The following is a 12,226-nucleotide window of genomic DNA, read 5'->3' on the forward strand; positions in this document are numbered from 1 at the left end:
ATCAACAAATTGTCTCCTTTATTAACAAGTTGAAGCTGTTCAAAGTGCAAATTTTAAACAGCCATCATCCCACTTTCCTTCTTTGTGGAGCTCACAGCAGAAAGCTGCAATCCAAATGAATAAAGCAGAACGTGACGCTGCTTGCACAACTGGACGGAAACGACCGCAGATCACTTTTTTCATGGATCCTTTCATGCAGAGACTGACTGCCTGAAATCCCCGCTTGTCACTGATGAGGCAGCGAGAGAACCTGAGATGATTGAGCTGAAATCTCTCTGAAAGAAGGCCCTGTTTCGTTTTGGAGAACGGAAAAATCCCCGTGTGTAAAAGAGCTGCTGTCAATCTGATGTTCTCTTCAATATATGTCTGCCAGTCCCTGTTTATTACCTTGAAACACGTGAAATCAAGGCATCGGTCTCCGTTCTGACCGACACTCGCGTAAAGGAACCGATCAGAGAGGCTACAACTGGGCTGGGGGTTAGCCACGCCTTCAGCCCCTAAGACTCATGGGAAGTGGGGAATCTTAAGTGTAAAACCATAAGCCAGGGGCTGTCAGCAGAAGTCAGTTGTATGCCGTTTGGCTGTTTGTGCGTGTGTATTCAAGTTAATGTGTTTGTAATGTAGATGGGTGGGGGGGTGTGTGAAAAACTCAGTCAGTTTAATGGTAACTTAGTACTTGTTTGTTTACTACGTTGAAGAATGAACTGAGTCATTGCAATGTACTGACATTTAATAAAGTATTTGCTTTTGATTCAAAAAGGTAGTCACCCAATTTTAAATTACAAAACATAAAAAAGCAAGATGTTCTAATGAAGGTAAAAATTAGTTTAAATTGACCACAACTGAAATATATTGTATTTAATGTGTTTATTGTGAATATGAATGACTTAGACACCAGAAGGATGCTCTGTCCAGATGTTTGTGTATTTGTTGGTGTTAGGGTCATTGAAAGAGGAATATTGAGATACAAAGAATTACCAGTTAAATACTGTTGGATGAACGATGCAATATTCAGTTTTATCATCCTAAATCTGACTTCAGAGGAGTCGGTGCCTCGCCAGCATCAACCTCACCGCCCGTCACTGAATAGTAGTGTGTGTCAGAGAGAGGCAGAGAAAAAAGAGAGAGAGAGAGAGTGTGTGGGTGTGTGTGTTTGTGTGTGTGTGTGTGAGAGATGAGAGAGAGGTACCTGTGTGTGTGGAGGAGGTATCTGACCTCCAGGGTAGTTGCTGTGTTAACTCTGGCTAAGCTGTATTTGATGTATGTATTGAGGAGGACACTCCTTGAAATAAACACAAGTACAATACTTGCTGTTGTGTTGTAGGGAGAGGAGTGTTTCATGGAAAATTTATTTTAAATTAATTGGGTGTTTGTGTGTACGTCTTGGCAGGTCAGTGTGTAGTGTGGCTCTTTGACTCTCACAGTGAAAAAATTCGGCTCTTGGTGTCAAACTTGTTCGCCACCCCTGTACTAGACAGTGCGCTGAACCTTTTTTCTTCAATGATTTGTGAACCTCACTGGTGTCCATGGATTACATGAAATCTTTCCACCTTTATCCACCTTTGTCATGGTAGGGAGAACATGTCAATGCAAGGGTGGGGTCATCTAAGATAGCACAAGGGTTAAACTTGATATTGTCAAAGAAATTTACCCCAGAGTCTTTTCCAGTCAATTTTCTGGGAACTCTGAAGCTGATTTGCTGCGTGACTGTCTGACATTAAAACTAAACAATCTATCTGTGGTGTGCTGAGAGATCCTGTTAAGTTATTGTTCATTTCATGCATGGCTGAATATGCTAATGTTGTTGACCTGTGGGATCCACATCTCTCGTCTATGGTAACATTTGTGCATCTTTTACCTCATGGACACAAGAAAGCAGGCACTCAGTCAGTTTTTAGTGAGATGGCTTCAAAGCAAACCAAGAGCTCTGCGCATGCAGCCGGAGACACGAACTTTAAATGGAACTCCGTGTTGTCTCACTCAAGGTGCAGGGCCTTCATGTTGGCCACAGTGAAGCTGATGAAGCACGTCACTTGGTTGGAGACAAGCTTTTTATATTCTTGTGAGTCTTTAAGAAACATTTGGTCAATTGGGACTTGATGCAAACTTTTATGGTCCAGATGTGTCCATCACAGATCTCAGCTCTGATTGTGTTCTTAATCGCGTCGCTGGTGGGGTTGCCATCATTTGGCATTAGAAATGTGATGCATTTCTAAACATTGTTAGACAGAATTTAGATTGGATAAGTACTTAAACTTTACTTTTTTTAAAGCTTTAATTATTAATGTACACCATTTGAGTGTGATGTAAATGAGTATTTAAATAGATTAGAACATATTATGGCATTTATTCATGATCATCATTCATGTCTAATTTAGGTCCTATGCCTGACTGAAGCTTTATCTATTTAAGTGAGCAGTGTCACTCCATCTCATTGTATAAGCCCTGCAGATTCACATGACTTTGTTGTTTCTATGGCCACCTTTGATCATTTACCTTTTTGTCTGAATATAGATCAACTTCCACTGATGTTGCTTGATGATCAGAGCTTGAAGTCAAGTAAGACACATTGGTCTGGTCAGTGTAAGAGGATACGACTGTATTGCCCTTTTATGTTGCCCTTTGAGAGTATTTTGTGCCACAATACATTGACAGAATTCCCAGCATTTGAATGATGTGCAACACATGTATTATAAAGTCTCTTTATTACTGGAAACAATAGTGGAGGGGGTACAGATGGCACAGCATCAAACATTTGACCAAGTTGGAATCTATATTTGAAGAAGTTCCATGGTGGGTCTACAAAGGTTTCAAACACTGGGGTGGGTCTGGTAAAATAAAGCAAGGACCAATGTTTGAGTATAAAAATATGCTATTACTTAGTGGTAGAGTGCTCTACATTACATTCAAATCATCACTCTCGGAAGTTTGATGAACAGGTAGGAAAAATGTTTCCTAAAAAAGCCAAAGCCATTTACAGGGCGTCTCTGTCTCGCTCCCGATCGAAGAGGCACGCTGGACTACTACCGATGGGGTCTCGGCGTGCAGTTGGCCGGTAGTGGCTTTCCGATGGCAGTAAGAATTTGCGCTCAGTGTATTTCAACATTCATGTGCAGTGATGTATGGATCAGGGGATGTTGGACTGGGCGTTCTGCATGTCAATCAAGTCATGCACTTCTCTGCGAGGAGGATGATTCCCTGACTGATTTATTAAAAAACATTTTTTTATGTTTTTGGTTGTTTTTCTCTGATGGTCTGCAATCTACCCACATGTCCTTTGAAATTCTCCCCTAGGTGTGTCTGTGAGTGTGGTTGTGTGATTATGGCCCTCTGACAGACTGGCGACCTGTCTGGTGTGTACCCCGTAGCTGGGTCAGGCTCTGGCAGCCCAGTGACCCCATCAGGGGTATAACAGGTTTAGAGGATGGATGGATTTATCTAATGACAATGGCCACACACTCTATGAACAATATATCAGTGCTCTCTAGCTGTTAACCTTTCTGCTATCCTATGACCCCACTCTTACATTGTCGTATTATCCCTACCATGACAAAGGTGGATAAAGGTGAAGTCATGTAATCCATGGACAACAGTGAGGATCACAAATCATTGAAGAAAAAAGGTTCAGCGCACTGTCTAGTGGGGTCTAGATGACCCAAGTCCCAATGTTAAAGTGCCTAGGATAGCACAATTGTTAAAATCCCACAATTGAACATTTTAACCTCTCTGAAAACTGCTTTGTTGTTGTTCACCTTTCCCTTCAGGGGTCGCCACAACTAATCAGCTTTCACTAAATCACACAGGTGGTTTAGCAGAGATTTTCACGCCAGATGCCCTTCCTGACACAACCCTGTATTTTATCCTAGCTGGGGACCGGCACAGTGGGACCCAGACGTGGGCTCCCTTGTGGGTACGTAGTTAGGCGATAGTGCGAAGGGTCTTGGCCACAGGCCTACACTGGATGAAGCACATTGCACCCCCTGGAAGCTGAATCCATGTGCCAGTCCTACTGAAAACTGCTTAGTCACGATGTAAATACAGAAAAACTAGCCCAAGATGCTTCTTGTGGTCCATTATGACAACATGAGACTTTTGATTCCTGTGTCCAGATGTAGTAGTGCCAGTATGGGGTTGAAAAAGTTGGAGCAACTGCCTGTCCTGGACTGTTATGGCATTTAAATCAGAAGACTTAACTGTCAGAAAATGTGAGAAAATTGAATAATAGGGGAAAGCTCTACGAGGTATGTGTCAGTAAATAACACCCTTTTGGTCATGTGGTTATTTTTTTCTTCCCTTCATTATTATTACTAATATTTTTATCAGTATTATTAATATTATGATTTTATCATGATATTTTTCCTTGTGCTATGAATGTCTTTTCAGTGTATCTGGAATAAGTCTGAAATACAATATTCTTATCCTCCACATCTATAAATAATTTTTTTGACATTAGAGAGTAATATTAGCGCATTTAGCAGTTTTTAACCCTTTACTGGTCTTTTAACTCCTGTGTAGACATTCTTTCGACTACTTCAACTCCTCAACCGTTTGCACAATTCCAGCGCATTGTGAAGCAGAGGAAAGCAACACTTTAGAGAAGTGAAGTGTTTATGCAATCTACATAAGTCAGCTTCTTCTGTCAGGGAGAAAAGCACATTTACTTTAACATTGTGTTACATATTATTTAAAGACAACATGCAAAGCTGCTTTTCAGAATCAGAATCAGCTGACTCATGTTAATTGGTTGATGAGTTACAGTAGGACAAGGAGCATGTGTTATTTAGGTGTCGTCGGTAACATTTGCAATGTTAAAGGGTTAAAAAATTGTATAAAACATTGCAAATATTGTTTTCGTGTAAAAACAGTCACAATACTGAACACACTTGTTTATACCTTATTTTGGAGATTATTTAGGACCTGACCTACATAAATTCCAAGCACCTAAATTGGAACAATCCTGAAAACAGACTAAGGCCTACTGTTTATTTTGAAGTTCATGAATTGACAAAAGCAAATCCTTTTTTGTCTAAACAGAGAGCTCACTCGGGAACAGCCACTTGTTGTTGTTACGATGCTCTGTCCAACTCTAAAAATGGCTCTTTCATCTAAACATGTTCGTCAGCAGCGTGTGCTGTGCTCAAAATACTTTTCCATAAGAGAATTATTGGAGAATTGTTGGAGGAATTTGGAACCAAAAATAAAACCTGTCATGAGATTGCATGCATGTTTTAATAAAGTCATCCTTTACTATGACTGACCCATTCAATTGGAACAGAGAAAATGCATGTATCATGCCACTGAACACTACAATGCTAATATTATTGTTTCTGATTATAATATGTGAGATGATAATAGAGATAACCCACTTTTGAAATCCTACTGAAGAACGAAGAGAACAGAGAGAAGCAATGCCTTCAGATCTTTAACTAAGTATCTCTGCACCACTGTTTTCATAAAGACAAGCTTGTTTCCATGGAAATATAACTTGACGTCTTTTCATTCTAAAAACTTTCATCCTGGTAGGATAAAACATGAAGTGCCCATTGTTCATCTGAAAACATATGTCTAAAGCGTTGCTAAAATGGAATTCATGCATCAGTCAGAATTCTTTTGGAAATTGCTCATTTTTGCATGATTACCAGCGATTTGTGACCGACAGACAAGAAGAGTATATTTCGAATCTTTGTTTTTCTAGCTGGATGTGTGTTGCCCTGGGCTGCTGACACATGACACATGGCATCTCCCTCCTTTTTGAGAGGAATCTGCACGAATGTATTTCATTGTGTGAGATTTCTCTTTATGAAAAAACAGATCAGATGCTTCAGTGACCCATGCTGGCCAGATGGGAACTCTCAGAAATAAACAGAGTGTACTGTGCACCATCTGAAGAGAACTCTGTCTTGTGTAAAATATATTCAGCATTGCGACATGGCACATCAAAGAAAAATGATGAAAACTAACTTCAGTTATAGTGAGACTAGGATGTCAGTCTATTACCTATATTCTCATGAGAGGATAACAGTTTTGGTTATGATAAGAGTGTGCTGTTAGACTAATTTCCTGCTTTTTTATTTTTTAATTATTTGAAATGGTTAATTTCAAGCAATCAAAGCAAGAATAATGCACAAAACAAGACAATCAGCAGTGATACATTCGCACAAAGACGTATCAAACCTAGAATAACCGTTTCTCAACAAACATTGATGGAACCTATTGCAACTACTTTTTATTACTTTTTGCTGTACCTAACTGGACAAAGGTAAGGTAATACAAATGAATATTTAGAAATGTTTTACATGTCCAGTAACTTGTGTTACTAAGTGGCTCAACAAATCTAGAGTCCAAGAATAAGATGATGATTCAAGAGTGGAAAAATGTGACGAACAAAATCTTTTTCTTCTGCTTGTGGTTGGTCACTTTGTTTTGTGTTTTTTTCAAATTGACTGAAATTACTGAGCTTTCAAATTTGCACAAAGCTCTTGAATTTCATTTTTGTGTTTTTTGTCTCTGTGTCACATCCTGTCTTTCACAGAGCCAACATCTGTTCATATTGTTAAAAGTAAAACACTGACCACTTTATTAGGAACACCTGTCCAAATGCTCGTTAACACAACTTTCTTTTTTTTTTTTTGTTAACACAACTTTCTAATCAGCCAATCACATGGCAGCAACTCAATGCTTTTAGGCGTGTAGACGTGGTCCAGACGATCTGCTGCAGTTCAAACCAGCATCAGAATGAAGAAGAAAGGTGATTGAAGAGACTTAGAACGTGGCATGGTTGTTGGTGCCAGACGGGCTGGTCTAAGGACTTCAGAAACTGCTGATCTGCTGGGATTTTCACCCACAACCATCTCTATGGTTTACAGAAAAAGAGAACAAATATCCAGTGAGCAGAAGGTGATTTAAGCAGCCTTGTTAATGTCAGAGGTCAGAGGACAAGGCCCAGACTGGTTCCTACTACTGGTCACAACCGAGTTCTGCAGAAGAGCATCTCTGAACGTACAACGCGTCCAACCTGGAGGCAGATGGACTACAGCAGTAGAAGACCCACTCAGGCTGGTGGTGGTGGTGTCATGGTGTGGGGGATATTTTCTTGGCACACTTTGCGTACCTTAGTACCAACTGAGCATAGTTCCGATTCCACAGCCTACCTGAGTATTGTTGCTGACCATGTCCATGCCTTTCTGACCACAGAGAACCATCTTCAGATGCTACTTCCAGCAGGATAAGGCAGCATGTCATAAAGCTGGAATCATCAGACTGGTTTCTAGAACATGATAGTGAGTTCTCTGGACTCAAACGGCCTCCACACTCACCAGAACCCAATAGAGAACCTTTGGGATGTGATGGAACGGGGGATCGGCGTCATGGATGTTCAGCCGACAAATCTGCAGCAACTGTGTGATGCTGTCATGTCAACATGGACCAAACTCTCTGAGGAATGTTTCCAGGGGGGGGGGGGGGGGGGGGGTATTCCAGAAAGCAGGTCATGCTAGCTCTTGCGGTAAGTTTGAGGCTAAAGAAGTGTACAACCACCGCTTTCGGTTCCAAAAACAGAGGTATGTTTCAGGGTATGCTTAGTTTCCTGGCAACTCATGCTCTGAACATAACCTGGTCTGGAGCAGGTTTAGTTGGAGGTTAGTTTGTTTTCAGAGAGGTGAAGCAGCATGACGTGTCCATTTAAAGATGATTTAGTGGATGAAGAAGCTCAGATAATACTTTTTCCACTGTGAGAGGATGATAAGACCACATGTGGATGTTTAAAGATAAGCTTTTTACTTTGATATAACTAATTATTTGCTTTAGTTAAGATAAATCAATTCTTTTTAGTTGAGTCATCTTAAAAATAAACGCGTAATGATCAGACATTTATTTTACTTTCATTTAAATTAATTCAATCAAGTAGGTGTAACTTTGGTGCTGCTGTTAGATTGGCACCGCAAAGGATTGTGGGATACCATTCCCTTTGCTTGTCTGGACGGATTTGGGTTTAAGTGTGGGTTTTTGACCAAATGTGTTTAGTTGTTTAGCTGTTTTTCTGTGTCTCACCGTGTTTTGCCGAGTTATTTTGTCCTATGTTTAATTCTTTCTGCACCATGAGTGAAAGGGAGGGAGAGGATGATGAGTTTATAAAGCACCCCTACTGTTCACTGATGTGTGATAAACTCAGGGATAGGGTATATGGTTACACAATACTAAACCTTTTGTTTCATTCATTTTATTGTTATAAAAATGAAAATATCTGCAGCCTCAAAATTTAGACATATGAGAGTTCAAGAATTACAATAAATTAAGATGGAAAAACTTTTGATATTGAATTGGAGTAATATTAAATTTCGTTAAATATGTAAATTTGAGTTGTAAAAAAATATTGAGTTGGGTAGACGTAAGAAATTAGGTTGAATAAATTTAACTCAATTACTTGTTACCAACTGAATTAATTTAGGTCGGATAAGTTTTATATACGGTATGTATGCATCACAATGAAAATAAGATTAGAAACTTGTTACTTTGTCCGTTATTTTTCTCCAAGCAGAAACTCTTTCTTTTGCTGATGCAGCCGTCTCACTTTTTTGATGGATGTAAAATCTTCATACGCCGTCATTAAAATCTCAGACTCCGTTTCACGAAAGTAGAGCGCTCTTTTTTTTCACCACGCATTTCCATGGTGACTCCGGCGATCTTTATGTACCTGCTGTGCACGTGCGTTAACCCAAGGTTACCAAGTCGAGCGTAATTACGCCAACTCATAACCGGTCTTTTGGAACCGACATACCCAGAGTAAGCAAGTTCAGGCTGATTTCAGCCAGAGTTCAGAGTTAAAGTCAGGGTAGTTTAAACATGCTTCTTGGAATACCCCCCAGTACCTTGTTGAATATGTTGTGGATACATATATACACAACAGACCAAAAGTTTGGACACACCTTCTCATTCAAAGAGTTTTCTTTAATGTCATGACCTTTAAAAATTGTAGAGTCACACTGAAGGCATCAAAACTGTGAACTAACACATGTGGAATTATATACGTAACAAAAAAGTGTGAAACAACTGAAAATATGTCATATTCTAGGTTCTTCATATTAGCCACCTTTTGCGTTGATTCCTGCTTTGCACACTCTTGGCATTTGCCATAATCCAAATTCTAACAGTCTACTCAGTAGGACTATCAGCTGTGTATCCACCTGACTTCTGCACAACACAACTGATGGTCTCAACACCATTTATAAGGCCAGTAATCACACTTATTAAACCTGACAGCTGTGAAGTGAAAAACATTTCAGGTGACTACCTCTAGAAGCTCATCAAGAGAATGCCAAGAGTGTACAAAGCAGGAATCAAAGCAAAAGGTGGCTACTATGAAGAACCTACAATATGACATTTTCAGTTGTTTTACACTTTTTTGGTATTTATATAATTCCACATGTGTTAATTCATAGTTTTGATGCCTTCAGTGTGACTCTGCAATTTTCATAGTCATAAAAATAAAGAAAACTCTTTGAATGAGAAGGTGTGTCCAAACTTTTGGTCTGTACTGTAAATATATACACAACTCTCTCTCTCTCTTTTTGTGTGTGTGTGTGTGTGTGTGTATATATATATATATATATATATAGAGAGAGAGAGAGAGAGAGAAAGTGAGCGTAGAGTCTGAGGAAATAATGGTTTACAAGGCACAGTGTAAGAGCAAGTGTGCAGTTTTACAGCTGCACACTATGGTGTTCTATATTTAGTCACTAACATTTGAAAGAACAAAAACCCCCACCTTGTTTTAATATTTGAGAGCTGTTTATATTTCAGCTCATACCTCCTCTCCTCCAAACAGTGTCTTTTGCCAGATATGAATGTCTTCCTGTAACAACTCACTCTGAGATCAGAGCAGGACCCAATGCTTTTCCATAAAAGGCTGCAGATGCTTGTATTAGGAGTCCTGGGAGATTTCCTACATCTTTTTTGACTTAACAGGTTTAGGAAAAAAAAACTAATCAACTGCAATCCTTTATTATTCAACTAAAATTATATGCTGTTTAGAAATATATAAAAATAACACTTTCTTGACTAGTTTCAGAAGCCGGCATTGATGACTCAGAAATGCATGAAGAAGTGAGCGTCACATCAAGCATTACTGTAGCCTGACCATCTGCTCTGCCGGGACACAACGAGGACACGTGCTGCTGCTCTCTGCTGGGTTGACGCCCACCACACTTCTCTCTTGCAGATGATCTCTGGTCCTGTTTGCTGACATTTGGTCTCACAGGGACACCTCCTTGCACTCCAAGCATCTGCAGTTCTAGTTCATTTATACTAAATGAAAACAAGGTATATCGCTGTCTAATCATAATAAATTCACAACAATAGAAAAACTATTTTTGAAAAACCAAAACCCATTAAATTGGTGTGATTCTTTTTTATAAACAAAATTGGATTTGATTTAATTCCTTGTTTTGATTGAAGAATCAAACTGACACATGGAAACATGTGTAATCTGATAATTTGATACGAGCAAACACATATCTTGAATAGTTTCAGGTGAAATACACACTCTTAGGCAAAATTAGGGGGGTATTCCAGGAAGCATGTTTAAACTAGCCTGACTTTAAGCCTGAACTCTGGCTGAAATCCGCCTGAACTTGTTTACTCTGGGTATGTCGGTTCCAAAAGACCGGATATGAGTTGGCGTAATTACGCTCGACTTGGTAACCCTGGGTTAATGCACGTGCACAGCAGGTACATCAAGACATTCTCAATAGATCGCCGATTTCTGGAGTCACCATGGAAACGCGTGGAGAGAAAAAAAAGAAAGCGCGACACTTGAGACGGAAGTGAGACGGAGTCTGAGATTTTAATGACGGCGGATAAAGATTATAAGTCCATCAAAAAAGTGAGACGGCTGAAAAATAATTTAAATAATTTAGTTAAATTTATTCAAAGTCAATAATTGTTTATACAACTCAAATTTACGTATTTATCTAACTAAATGTCACATTACTCCATTAATCTTTTTTCCATCTTAATTACTTATATTTCTTGAACTCTCATATGTCTAAGTTTGAGCCGGCAGATATGCTCATTTTTATAACAATAAAAACAACAGAAAAAAAATGCACGGAGTGCAAAAACTCATTAAAGAATTTTTGGTCACTGTCATAACAGTTCTAAGTGGTAGGGGTGCTATATAAACTCATCATCCTCTCCTTTACTCTCACTCATGGTGCAGAGACGTAAGCATTGTAGGACAAAATAGCTCGGCAAAACACGATGAAACATAGTAAAACAGCTATACAACTAAACACATTTTGTAAAAAACCCACACTTAAACCCAAATCCGTCCAGACAGGCAAAGGGAATGATATCCCAGAATCCCTTGCGGTGCCGCTGTAACAGCGGCATCAAAGTTACACCTACTTAATTGAATTAATTTGAACGAAAGGAAAATAATTGTCTGCAAACTACGTGTTATTTTTAAGGTGACCTAACAAAAAATGATTTATCTTAACTGAATCAAATAATTAAGTTAAATCAAAGTAAAAAAGTTTATCTTTCCAACATCCATATGTGGTATTATCACCCTCTCATGGTGGAAAAAGTATTATCTGAGCTTCTTCATCCACTAAATCACCTTCAAATGGACACGCCATGCTGTTTCACCTCTCTGTAAACAAACTAACCTTCAACTAAACCTGCTCCGGACCAGGTTATGTTCAGAGCATGAGTTGCCATGGTAACTTGACCTACCCTGAAACATACCTCCATTTCTGGAACCAAAACTGAGGTTATCAACTTGCTTAGCCTCAAACTTATCGTGGGAGCTAGCATAACCTGCTTTCTGGAATACCCCCCAGAGGTTTCCATAGCATCAGACTGTGTGTTTGTTTGTACAAATTAATGTAATTTATGACTTTAAAGCTAACGCACAAATGCATATATGCAGGAAATAGGCTTTTAAAACAAATAAGCTTTTTTTTTTAGTCCTTTTTTGAGTTGTAGTTTGATATTATTTTGGATTAATGAAGTACCCCTTGAAGCTAACAAGAGAATGCCAAGAGTGTGCAAAGCAGGAATCAAAGCAAAAGGTGTCCACTATGAAGAACCTAGAAAATGACATATTTCCAGTTGTTTCACACTTTTTTGTTATGTATATAATTCCACATGTGTTAATTCATAGTTTTGATGCCTTCAGGGTGAATCTCTAATTTTCATAGTCGTGAAACAATAAAAACTCTTTGAA

General features: G+C 39.0%; 1 protein-coding gene across 1 annotated transcript in view; it reads right to left on the reverse strand.

Moving 5' to 3' along the window:
- The window catches only part of LOC101156079 (voltage-dependent calcium channel subunit alpha-2/delta-2), a 42,314-nt gene that overhangs the window by 21,922 nt on the left and 8,166 nt on the right, over nt 1–12,226 (reverse strand). The window lies entirely within an intron of this gene.

Source organism: Oryzias latipes, chromosome 5, assembly GCF_002234675.1.
Source record: "Oryzias latipes chromosome 5, ASM223467v1".
NCBI lineage: Eukaryota > Metazoa > Chordata > Actinopteri > Beloniformes > Adrianichthyidae > Oryzias > Oryzias latipes.